The 13382-nt window shown below is 47.4% G+C and overlaps 1 protein-coding gene across 4 annotated transcripts in view; it reads left to right on the top strand.

Annotated features, from left to right (window-relative positions):
• TENM4 (teneurin transmembrane protein 4) overlaps positions 1–13382 on the top strand; it is a gene marked incomplete at its 5' end in the record, with an annotated part of 389850 nt that overhangs the window by 296565 nt on the left and 79903 nt on the right. The window lies entirely within an intron of this gene.

Here is a 13382-nt window from a genome sequence, read left to right as displayed (position 1 = left end):
CATGACTTCTGTGCCAAGAGAGTTCCTGCCCTAAGGGGACGATGTGGTAGGGATGAGGGAAGGGAAGAATGAATGACATCCCCAGTTCTATTTAAAGAGGGAAATCAGCAGGGCTTCATCCTCTACTGGGTCTGAGGGATGCTGGAGAGAGGAGTCTCTTACTCAGATGCTTGGCAAGGGCAAGGAAGGGACTCACCTCAGTAGAACACCCAAGAATAAATGTCGGTTTGTAGTTCAGAAGCAAATCTGAAGCTCACACAGAGGTTAGGGCTGGGGTTTTTGATACGTGAGCCATCAAGAAACAAGCAGTAGATGAAACCATGAGCACACACAAGTTGGATCCAGGAAAATGTGTAAGGGGGCCGAGTGGGGACCTAAGAAGGACTCCTGGGGAGTCTCCCTAGAAGGTAGTATTATGATCCCCGGAGAGTAACTGGGAATCCAAGGAGAAGGCTCGCTCCTGGGAAGTGATGGAGCTGGGACTCCAGGGCCCATGCTTTCCACTGTCCCAGCCCTTCCTCACAAGGAGCAATGACAAGAGGGGAAAAGTGAAGTCGGGGGAGCTCTCTGAGCCCAGCAAGAGAGGCATGATACGAGTGTGTCAAAGCATTTGAACTTTAACCTTTTTAGAGATGAAGGTACTTTATAGTCCCTTCAACTTACCCCGAGAATACTGAGAACCTCAGACGTTACATGATCTTCCCCAATTCACAGGCTAGTCAAGTGGCAGAGCCAGGAGCAGAAATAGAGTGAGGAAAAACCTATTCATTTATCTTGGCCAGAAATACCGCTTTCGTCTCTGGGTAGGGAGCTTTCTGCTCTTTCATTCAACTGTGTGATTTTGTATGTATGCTTGTGGGCCTTCCCATGGTGTGAGTTCTTTTAGTCAACTGGAGATAGAAATATTACTCCTACCAAGGGGAATATTACTTGCTCACCCTTTCTTTACTGGACCTGTTATGGGACCTGATTAGGGCTATGGCTGGTTGGCTGCCAGTGGCTGTTCTGTTTTGGGGTGCCCTTACCATGCCATCCTACTAAGTACCAACAGGGACCATGATCCCTGAGTGTCCTCAGGTCACCCACCAAGCCTGCTGCTTATGTGCCAGGAATCACGCGGCACCCGCCCAAGGATTTCAGTATCCTTTCTCCCAGTCTGACATGCCTTAAGGAGCCTGTCAAGTGGGGAACTTGAGAACCCTGTACTGGGAGAAACGGACCACTCAGCAGAGAGAAAAGAGTATAGGCCTTGGAGTCAAGCCAACTTGTGTTTCAGATACTGCCTCTGCCACTGATGGATTCGTGGCTCTGGACAAGGGCTTAATGTAGTGAATATGTAAATATCTGTTAACCCTCTAAACTGAGTCTGCCAGGACAGGACTGCATCTCACTCATTTTAACATTTAGTAGTCGCTCAAGATAAATATGCATATATCGATATATTACCTTGAACAATGAAGAGATGGAAGGAAAGAAGGACAGAGGGGAGTGATGGGGAGGGACAGTGGGACAGAGGATGGATGGATACATGATCTATTTTACTTAATTTTCTACTGAGGATTCAGAGTCCAGAGAGGTTAAATGATCTGTTAAAATCACATTACAGATTAGTAGCAGAAGCAGAAGTCAGCTCCCAGATCATTGTTTATATATCTGTCACCTTCAGTTAAATAACATGCTTTGAAAGTAGAGACCATTCATCTCTCCAAACCTGTGTTACTTAGGGCAGGGCCCGGAATAGAGTATTTGCTCTAAAACGAATGGATAACGGAAGCTCCCAAATGTTACTGTTAAAATTCCTTTCACCGGGCGTCCCTGGTGGCGCAGTGGTTGAGAGTCCGCCTGCTGATGCAGGGGACATGGGTTCGTGCCCCGGTCCGGGAGGATCCCACATGCCGTGGAGCGGCTGGGCCATGAGCCATGGCCGCTGAGCCTGCGCGTCTGGAGCCTGTGCTCTGCAACGGGAGAGGCCACAACAGTGAGAGGCCCGCGTACTGCAAAAAAAAAAAAATTCCTTTTACCTGTTATTCGCCTGAATCATTATGCTGCCGTTCCTCACTGATCTAGATTCAGAAGAAACAGCTATCATTCACTACTAAGTATCCCTAAACAGATTTTTATGTAAAACAAGCCCAAGTGACTGGAAACCCCACAAACACAAGACAGCAGATGCTTTTCTCGTTAGACTACCTGCTTGGATCCTGTCGTCATGCTCTGAACCCATAATACAGGGCTTATTTGCATCTTTGGGATACAGTGAAATCAGTTGCCAGGTTTGGGTTGTTGCTTTCTTTCCTCTCGTATGAAGGAACGTGGTATCCTAGAAAGCGCCCGGCGTGTGAATCTTGGCTTTACCTCCTACTAGCTCAGTGTGGCCCCAGGGAAATGACTGAACCTTTGTGTACCTGCCTCCAAAGATAAACTGGCAATAATAGTAATTGTTTCATGAAAGCCATTGAAAAGATTAACTGAGATAAAGCACCTAGCACAGGGCTTGGTACATTCGTGATAAGTAAATGGTGGCTTTTATGGCAGCAACGTGGTCTGGTGAAAATAGCCAAGACCTGGATGTGAAGTCTGTTGCATCCACTTTATAGCCATGTGAAAATTCCTTAACTTCTCTGAGCTCCAGTTTCCTCATCTGTAAGAGCAGGGGAGTAATGTCTATTGTGCAGGGTTGTCGTGAGAACTAAATGAAAAAACAAAAAGTACATAAAGTCTCAGACTAGTACTGGCCACACAAAAAATGTTTGCTAATTATATGATGATGGTGGTGATGCTGAAGAACGTGAGAGTGGAGGTGATGATGTTAGAAAGAGCTTCCAGCTCTAATTCCTTGACTGGAAGTGAAACTGGAGAGTAATCTGCCCTCCAGGAAAGTCCAGCTGCCACCTAGAGAGGAACGAGGTTTGGATTGTTGAATCCTTATTTGAGGAAGGGAAATGGCAGCATTCTGCCAGGCAGCTGTCAGCCGGGATTCCTGTTAGGGAGGAGTCCAGTGGCACTTCTCCAGAGAGCGGGGTTTCTGATGGCCAGGCCAACCTGATTTTGTGCCTGTGTTTAACAATAACAAGCCTGTGGGACAGAAAAACCCTGTATTTTCCTGCACCCTGTATGCTGCACCACAATTTGTATATTCTGAATGGGAGTCCATTTAACAGGCTCCTCCAAGAAGCAGGCTGTCGCCCAGAGACCCAACGGCGTTTCTGAGCCCAGCAAGGAGCCCCAGGGGTGCAGCTCCTTTACTCTGCAGTTTCCCAGCTGTGTGACTGACTCAGGGAGACCCAAGTATGAGGCATGCTGGGACCGACTGTGAGAGGGAGAGGAATTCAGTGCCAGTTGGAAGTGACCGGAGCACCCTTCTGTGGGGAAAGCAAGCCAGCCAGTCCTCAGCGCCCAGGGCTCTCCCCAGGATGCTTTTCTTCAGAGGCCTGACCACGGGCAGGGATGAGGAAGCAGAGGTTCTCCAGATGCATACATGACACCAGCAGTTATATGGGGGCTTCCTCATGCTTCTGTGCAGCACCCCAGCTGGTGTCAGAGGCACTAGAGCAGGGGTAACCCTCAGGGAAGGATGGGCAACGGAACCCCAGGATGTGAGGGCCCCAGCCAAGCAGAGTGGACTCTTGGCTGGGCTGGGCTGGGCTGGACTTCTTGGAGGAAAGCCCAGAGCTTGACTTAGAACTAAAGTAGAAGTACTGCCAGATGGACTTAGAGTGAGGAAGACCTCCCTCAGGGACCCTGTCTGGTTCATCTGTGTCCCCAGAGCCCAGCACAATGCCTGGCCCAGAGCAGGTGTTTAATACAGGTTTAATGAATGCAGTAGCTCTATCCGACCCTCTGCCGCTGCTGTGCTCAGCTCCACATAAAGTGACAGAGATATGAATGACTTCAGCTGATCTCAAGTAGGTCTAAAGTAGGAGGGAAAAAACAGGCAGGGGAACCACCATCACCAGATTAGGTGGCTTGAATACCATCTTTCCACCCTGGCCTGAATGCCTGGAGCCATTCTGCCTCGTGGAAGGCACCTGTCCCTCCCCTGGATTCATGGGGAGAATACAACTCAGGGTGCCCTCTATGGAGACTTGTGTGGGAGAGGAGGAACCATTCAGGTCTGCAGGTGGAAGAAGAGGGATCCCCAGCTGGATTGTCCATACTAGGAGGACAGATATCAGGATCCAGACTGTGGAACCTGGGATTAGACAGCTGGGAAAGTGAGGGCAGTGTGAGACAATTCCTCCTCTAAGACCACTCAAGGCAGCTGTTTCCCCGTTACACAACTTTGGTTGTATCTCTTATCTTGGGAAGGACTGGCTGGGTCGAAAGAGCTGGACACAGGGCAGACAGATCAGTTCAGTGAATGCCTGTGGACCGCCACTGCTAGACAGGGTAGCAGATTATAGGAAGAGGAAGAACCACCGCCAAGTTACTCAATACCAGTTCAGAACCTGTTTGAGGACACTGTATTGGTGAGAGGAAGGATGTGATGTTGTCCAGTCTCTCTGGGCTCCTCGAAACCTACTAGGTTATCAGCTCACTCAGGCAAGTGGTTGGGTGTGGACAGGTTGCTACCAAAGTCAGCCACAGGGCACACTGAACCTAAAGAGCAAAGACTTCAGGAGTCAGGGGGACTTTAGAGAAAGGAGGGATGGACCAGAGTATTCATCCCAAAGGAGGCAGAGGATCGTATGGTATAGGGAGGGTCAGATCCTGTGGAGAGGAGAGAATGGGCAGGTGCAGAGAGGGACAGAACTGCCGTGCTCCATTTGGTAAATATTAACCAGCACCTACTCTGCACTAGGCCTGCGAGAAGATGTGCATCTGACCCCATTACACTGGGGCCTCCTGTGCGTCCCATGCCTCGTTGGTCATTCAGTCCCTAGTGCCTAGCAGAGGGGTTGGCACAGACTAAACCACAATGAATGGTGGATGAATCAGTGAGTCAGCCAATCAGCTCCTGCTGAGTGCTCGAACAGAGTAGAGAGAGAGTGTTTTGAGAGCTCAAAGGCGGGGCCATCACTCCCTCTGCAAATCCAGGTCCCTGAGCTCCACAGCACAGGGGCTGCACCTGGCCCATCTTTGTTTCTCCAGCACCCGGCAGAGGGAGGGCCTGGCTCAGAACAGGCCGCAGTGAATGTTTGGTTTTGAGAATGAATGAGCAAACAAACAAATGAACTAATGAAATAAGACTTCTGGCAGGAGATGGCCTTTGGCCTGAGACAAAGATTTCAGTGAGGAGGGTTAGCCATTGAAACCTTATTTATCCCATTTCAGGTCACAACAACCTGTTAGCACATCATGAAGTCAGTGTAGTCGTGGGTCGAAACTATTGTTTTAAGAACTAAACTTAAATGGAATAGGGTACAGTGGAATAGAAAATATCAGTGCAGCACTCTAAAAGGATATGTATTTCATGACGCGCGTGTGTGTGGTGTGTACTCTTGAACAGGGTATGTTGCTTACTGTGGGTTTCAGTTGAACAGGATTTAAAAATTCCTTCTAGACTGAGGAACCAGCATGGCTTTCCATGATAATCAAAGAACCAAGAGAATTTTAATGTGGCCGGAGCATAATTATGGTGACAGTATTTTCCAAATCAAAAGTCAAGAGACATGCTCTAATGTTTGAAATCAGGAGGGTCTCAGGGAATCTAGGATATATGATCCTGGTGTGCAGAGGGGCCATGGAGGAAAAAGAAGAACAGAGGGGACTCTGAGACCAGAAAGGTAGTTTGGGGAAGAAACTGAGAAAGATCTGCCCCTCGCCTGTGCACTAACCAGATTAGGACATGTCACGTCAGTTAGGACTTAAAAACTGCCACTAACAGAAGTGAAATAACCTTGATACCACGTAAGCCCTTAGAATTTCTCTCAGACCCTTTATAAAGCCACAGTGTTTCCAAGAATTTTGGAAGTAAGAGGTTACAAGAGGAAAAATATAATGGAAAAGAGGGGGAAAGGTCACGTATGCAATATAATTTTTCGTCAGCCCACTGCAGATCTAAAGCCATATGCAAGTGTCAGTGACAGAGAAGTTCCAGAAATGCATTTGCCTGTCACTCCACCCCCCTCACCCCGCCCCAGGCCTTAAGACAGCCCTCAGATAGCCCTCAGAGAGTCTGAGCAGTAGAGATCAACTAATGGAGTTCATATAAACACCAGCTTCCTGACAGCTGGCCTCTGAGCGAATTTATTATTGAATTATACTCCTGCGTTTTCAGAACAAGCTGAGCTGACAGGCTACCCCATCAGTTTTAAAAAGGGGGCCAGGGAGAAAGACAATGATAAATTACCCTGATGGAAGATGGAAGAAGGTAAAGATCCTGCTTCCTCCAAAATGTCAGCCATTATATATTATTCATGTTGGTTTAAAAAAAAAAAAATCCCTCCCCGCATTGAAATGAATGTTTATGATGATAAAGCAACTAAGTGATTTAATTCAGGATGCAGGCAGCAACTTCTCACATCATCCTGATGAGCAGCTAACAACTCCTCCTCTGCCACTTGATCATCCCTTTATTGATTCCAAAACCGAATTACGATCTGTTTGCTTTGTAGCCTGAGCTTTTTCCTAGCTGTCCGTCACAGGAAGCATTAGCAGACGATGCTGCACTGAAGCGGGAACCACTCGGGCTTTAGAGGGAGAGGCCCTGCTTTCAAGTTCTTGGGCAAGTGAGAGCAAGCGACCTTGGGTGAGTGAGGCTCAATTTCCTCATCTGGAATGAGGGGTTACTCATTCTCACCCTGCAGGTTATTTGGAAGATTACATGAGATAAAATACCCAGGAAGCCCAATGGCTGGCGCATAGCGCACGTCCAGTAATAACACCGAATACTTACCGAGGATGTTCTATGTGTCAGGCATTATTTGAAATGCTTTGTAAGTTTCATAATTAGTAACACCTTTACATCTCCCCTGAAACCATATAACATAGGGAATTCATGCCCCTTCTTTTACAGATAGGAAACTGAGGCACAGAGAAGTTGAGTAACCTGGCTGGCCCAGGACAGACGGCTTGTAAGTGGCAGAGCCAGCATTTGAAGCCAAGCTGATTGGTCCTAGAGCCCATGTGCTGAGCCTCTGTTCTTCTCTGCTAGGTCTTTTATATTCCCACCTCCGCATCTTCAGCTTGGAAACCTGTACAACATGGTGCTGCTACAACTCTACAATCCCAGCTGGCCCTGACTTTCTTTCTAATACTGTACAACACAGTAAAAAGCTAACGTGCAGCAGGTCTTAGTGCTCCAGAGCATGGCCTCAGAGGCAGGTAGCGAGGCTTGAATTTGAGCCCTACCCCTTGCCAGCTGTGTGACCTGGGATAAGTCTCTTAATCATTCTGTTCCTCACTCTCCTCATCTGTCATATGAGGATAATAATTGGTACCTCGTGGGGATGTCTGAGGATGGAAGGAGATATGAAACACTTATGTGTCAGAGCGGTAAGCACTGGATGAATGTTAGTGGCTGTTATCACTTACAGCACGAGTTAGTGTTCGCATTGGCAAGGGCATTTGTATTCCTTTAGGTTTTAGTGTCACCGTATGAACTGGGAGAGAAAAGAGAATCTTAGCCCGAAGCCTTAATGTAGTTATATAACTGATGCAAGTGCCCTGGCACTGTGGCAGGCAGAGGTGAACAGACCTTTGAGATGGGCAGTCCTTTGTGGTTGAAGAGGAGACTTTGAGACCAGAGAAAACTCTTGGCTCAGAGATGCAGTAGCAGAGCCTGAGTCCTGGCGAGCCTGGAGTCCTAAGGGAGGCTCTCAAGTAGTAATTCCAGTGTCTGCAAGTCAGGGACTTTCTGCATTTCCATCCAACACTGATAAACTTCAAGCAATGAGAAGTTAAAATATTGGAGGGCCATGCATCACATCACTAATATTGTCCTCTATGGAGAATATAGGGTCAGGATGTACCAAACACCTCTGCAGTGAGTCTAACCAGCACTCCAGTCCAATCCTGGAGGCATCCAGAGCTGGCTCTAAGTGAGCTCCACGGTGCGGGGCTGTGGGGAGGCGATGCTACCTCTGGGCAGTATTCTAGCCAGGGAGAGAGACCTGCCCACCCGCTGTCCCCTGCCTCCACCTCCTCCCACCACGGCGGGGCCCTGTGACTGTACCCTGTGGGTCTAGCCTGCAGGCCTCTAGGACTAACCCCAACCTGAGGAGGAGGGCTTAGAGCAACCCCAGCTGCTCAGCCTCCAGTCCTCCTACCATTCCTCTGCCTGACCCTTTATGTGCCAGCTCTGGCAGTGGGTTTCTGTCCTGTCCCAGAATCCCAAACTCACTTGCTATCCGTAAGTCCCTGATATGAGCGGCCTGGTAGCCCTGCCCCCTGAGGATTCAAGCCTTGCCTCCCCTTACCTGGCTCCCACCCCTGCCATGTCTGGGTCTGGAGATCCACCCATGCTCTGCTTAAGAACCTGGGCATTGTTACCTGGTGACCCACAGGACATCCACATCCAGCTGCCCCTGGGAGCTCCCTCACCATGCCTGTCCCCTGTCAGTCCTCCTCCCCTGCCCCTGGAAGGACTGTTTCCCTTGAATGCCACCTGTCTGTTGCTCTACACCTCAGGTCCGGCCTGCTGAGCTGGATTTGCGCAGCTCTTTTCTGTGTCTCTGCCCCGCGCTAGCCCCACCCCAGGAAGTGGGTCTAATTGTGGCCCATCCTAGTCTCCCCTTTCTGAGTAAAGCAGCGAAGTCTCCCTTTTCCGGAAGAAGCAAGACCTGTCCTGTACCCTGACAGGAAGACAGGACACACGGTCGTGAACTGAACTTGTCCATTGAGACACTGTGTGCAGTCACATTTTAGCAGAGCTGCTTCAAGTTTTTCTAGCAACACAAGCCACCTGCTGAGGAGTCCTCTTAGAGGCCGTCCTCTGGCTGCATAGCCCAGAGATCAGCCTATACAGACATGTACTTACATCCCCTGGCCCCAGGCACATGGTCAGTGTCTCCGAGCTGTGTCCCCCGACCTGGCCAGCCCTGTCACCCAGGATCAGGAGGCTTTTGCTCCTCAAATATGATCTCCACTGGCTGGTCTCTCTCAGTCCTGTTTCTCCTTTGCCACAACCAGGACTCACTTCTCTGGAAATACGGTGTCCTGAACAGTCATGGGCTCTGTTCTTGTGTGCACCTTCGTTGGCCAGCACGAAATATTCCAGATGACTTCTGCGAGAGCCGACTCAGCCCAAAGCATCAGCTTTCAGCAGCCGAGTTGCCCCCAGGCTTGAGTGATCAGAGCAGGGGCCCGGGACCTCGTGCTCCCTGAGTGTCTGAAGTAGCTCAACAACCACAGAAAGTTAGGAGATCACGGGACCATGGCTTCTGGGCTCTGCAGGAGGCAGGCCTAAGGGCCCAGAAGACACTAGCAGTTACCGGGCCATCTTGTCATTGGATGCCCCCAGGTGGGGTGAGAGCACCATAGCAGAGCTGTCGATGCCTCAGCCTCAGTGGGTGATGGAGGGGAAGCTCTGTCCATCTCTAGGGATCACGTATCTCACCTGTAAACTAGGGGCTTGGACTCAGGCACCCAAAGGACTTTTCTAGCTAAACATTAAATTCCTGTTAATCTGAAGAAGTCTGTGGATTTCTTCTTTCCGCTCCCCAGATATACACAAAACAGTCCAAGAGCAAAAGCTTGTTCTGTCATGAACTGGAGTACTTCCCTGTGACATTCATTCCACATACCCAGCAAGTGATCTGGAAGCCTCTGGTGGAGTCTAAACTGAGCCCAATTCCAAATGGAAGAACAGAGTCAGGGTACTTGGGCAGGGCCTGGTGCTTGATGCCGACTGTGGGGATGTTTGTATGTCGTACTGGAATGACCTGGTAGGCAGCTCCCCTTTTTACCCCATGCTAGCTTTACTTCCAGATGCAAGGTGGTTTTTTTTTTTTTTTTAAGTCAAATTATATTCATTCCAAAAGGTGAGTTCCTCATGCATAGGGATTCTGTCTCATTTATTGTTAGTAATTTAACTGCTTAGAATACAATGCAGGGCACTTCCCTGGCGGTCCAGTGGTTAAGACTCCACGCTCCCAATGCAGGGGGCACAGGTTCGATCCCAGGTCAGGGAACTAAGATTCCCCCATGCCGCATGGAGCAGCCAAAACAACAAAAGCAACAACAACAACAAAATAAATAAATAAACAAATATGTTTTTAAAAAGAACACAATGGAAAATAAAACAGAAACTACTGGCACTGCTGTCGTGTAGTTTCCATAAGTAAGAAAATGGATGAATAAATATCTTCCCTGCCACCCAGCACCGTGTATAGCACATAGTAGGTGCTCAGTTAAAGTTCCAGTAACTGAACCCTATTCTCATTTACCTGGCCTTCCTCTATGTTTCTCTTCCCCCAACCCATGTATATCTATTTTTTACTTTGGGCTGTGTGAAATAACTTTATTCATATTTTTCTGTCATCATCTTTTTTCATTCATTTATGTGATCTGCATTTGTTTCTTTACTCAACATTTATTGAACGCATACTAATAGACCTACTCCTGTGATAAACATGGAGTTAGAGAGATGAAATGGACATAGTTGTTCCCTTCAAAGAACTCACAATCTAGAAAAGATAAGGTGTTTAAACAGATGAATACACTTCAGTGGGATAAGTACATTGTGCTTTGTTGACCAAAGGAGGGAGTGGCTTCTTTGTCCTGGAAAATAGGGAAGAGTTTCACTGAGAGGCAGGCCTTCAAGGAGAGATTAGTAGGAATGGGAGGAGAGTCATTTGAGGCAAAGGAACCAACACAGACAAAGTCAGGGAGGCATGGAGGTGCATGCCAAGGCAAGGGTATGAGAAGTAATTTAACATTGCAGCAGCACAGGATGTGAGAATGGAAAACCGGGATGTGAGAGGCAGGCAGGGGCCTGCCTGATCCTGAAGGTTTTTACATGCCAAGCTAAAGAGTGTGGACTTTATGTGGATACAATGGGTACTACAGAAAATGACATGGATGGCACAGGGATACTGATGATGTGGTAAATTGACAGTGGTAAGGTCTGGAGAATTGGGTATCTTAGATTTGCAAGGTGCCTCAAGAGAGGATCTGGTCCAACTCCCTGACCACCAATAAGTCGGAACGTTATTAAACGTTAACTGATTAGATCAAGTTCTGTTGGTTTGGGCCTAAGATTATTGAAAGACGTACAAAGTAAACATAGGAAGAGCGATGAAATAAGTTATAAAGAATGAAACACAGCTGGAAGTTGGCTTTTGAATATAGTAATATATAGCATATTAGAGTTTATTTCACACAAAGGAAGCACAGACACATACCATCGTAACTCTAGTGCTGTACAGTGGTCCCAAGGAGGCTGCCCAATGTGGTCCATGAGGTACAGGAAGGAAATATTAGGACGTCTGTCTACATTTACTTTTTATCTTTAAAAATAAGAAAGAATGGATGTTTACTTGTATGGAACACCAGGTTTTCTCTGATTTGCTTGGTCCCAGTGTTGGTTACGTGTCTGGACGAGCACGTGAGGTGTTCTGAGGGAGATGAGGATCTACTCTTCACAGAGCTTTACTGGTTTATAGCATGACTGTGTTGTGTGTGTGTGTGTGTGTAAAATCTAGCTTTAACCAAACTTACATAAAAAATGGGGTCCAGTGGCATAAAAGGATTTTGCAAAGTAACTACCAATCAAAGATGACAAGTGCAAATACAAGCCAGCAGTCAAACGGCAGAGCTGATATTCCTACTCCTGGTCCAAAGTCTTCCTCAACTCCACTATGAAGTTAAAAACAGTAGTGGTCATTCTCATCAGATCTAACAAAAAGGGAAGCAAAAGATTCAAAATTATCAAGAAGACTAGTTGAAATATTCATTTTTTGTCCATTAAATCTTGCACCAAGCGTATATTATGCTTTCCAGTATTAGCTAATGATGATAGCATGTGTGTACAATTTATTAATAAATATAAATACACCCATGGAGCCTTCATAGAATGTTTACAGAAAGGGTGTGTGATCAAAAATAGTTTTCAGAGCCCTCCTGTGATGATGTTAGCTCAGATTTTTTAGGCGGCTAAAACAAATGGAGATTCTGTTATTTAGGTGTGTATCTGTGTCAGATGGTAAGTAGCCTGAGAGGTGAAGTGACTTTCCTGAGTTCTCATGGATAATACCTGAAGTCCTGAATTTGAATGCTGGCTCCCCAGCCACTCTTACGAGAATGGGCAAATCCATCCCCTGCCGAGGCTTTATTTTCTCACTTCTGCAAGAAGTGTGAAGTGTGAAGAGAGATGATCAGGAAGGTCTCTTCTCACGTGTCATGACTAGTGGGTTCCCTAGAAAACGTACACAGGTGGCAGACGGCAGGCTAGAAAAGCTGGTTGAAGAAACGGAGGCAGAACACCAAGATGGAAAGCTCTGAAGAAAGGGCTACAGAACGGCCCGTGTTGCCAGGCTAGAAGGAAGGTCTTGGAAGCTACTGAGTGGACAGGGTCAGGCTTTGACTGGGACCCCCCTTGATGGGGGTCGTTGGACAGGCCGTGAAGTGGGGCTTCTTTGGGCCCAAGTAAGGTTCTTACAAGATGTTGGATAAAGTGTAGTTGGTGCTAGAAAGATCCCTAGTCAGTCAGATGAGTTGGCAGAAAACAGTTTAAAGGGTGAGTACAAGTCAGGCATAGAAATCTGTTTAAAGTATGTAATGCAAAGGAGTGATTTGCATAACCAATAGTGGCATACGGTAACAAATGCCTTAAAGCAAAGAAAGGCTAAAGCTACCTTTTGCCGCCTAGATAGATCCCAAATGATTATTCCAGTTTCCTGAATACCAGCTTCATTAGCTGTCTCCATTTAATAACAAAAAATGTTCAAGCTGCAGTTTTTCTTCCTTCATCTTCCTCTATCTGCCTGTATAATACACAATGAATAACAAATCTAACTTAATTTCTAGCATTCTTTTTTTTTTTTTAAGTTTTCAAAACCTTTAAATGTTCAGAAGAGGTGGCCTGTAGCATCAAAGCAGTAGGGCTACAAGCAGAGGCGGGTGGATCCTCCAGGGGAAGGAACCCAGCCTTGGGCTGCAACTTGTGACCAACTAGAAAGCCCAGCCCCTGGAGCCCTCTGTTCCGTAGCCATACCCCTGTCAAGGTCAAGTAGCTCAGAGTTCTTTGGTATCTCTCTCATCTTCAGTTACAGAAACACATCGGTTCTTTATTTATTTAGTAAATAATTTATCAAGAGCTTACTCTGCACCATGCATTCAAATTCCAGGGCACACCCTTGTGTTGGTGGAGGCTTTCTTTTGCCCACTCAGAGATGAGCATCACCCACGCTCAGTGCTGGAAGTCCAGCAGTGAGGGGGATGTGGTCCCTGTCTTCAAGGAGCTTGTGATCTGCTGGGGGAAAAGGTTGCCCAATAGCATG

This window comes from Mesoplodon bidens (genome assembly GCF_964165515.1).
Source record: "Mesoplodon bidens genome assembly, chromosome: 7".
Taxonomy (NCBI): Eukaryota; Metazoa; Chordata; class Mammalia; order Artiodactyla; family Ziphiidae; genus Mesoplodon; species Mesoplodon bidens.
This window is presented reverse-complemented; position numbering and strand designations above follow the sequence as displayed.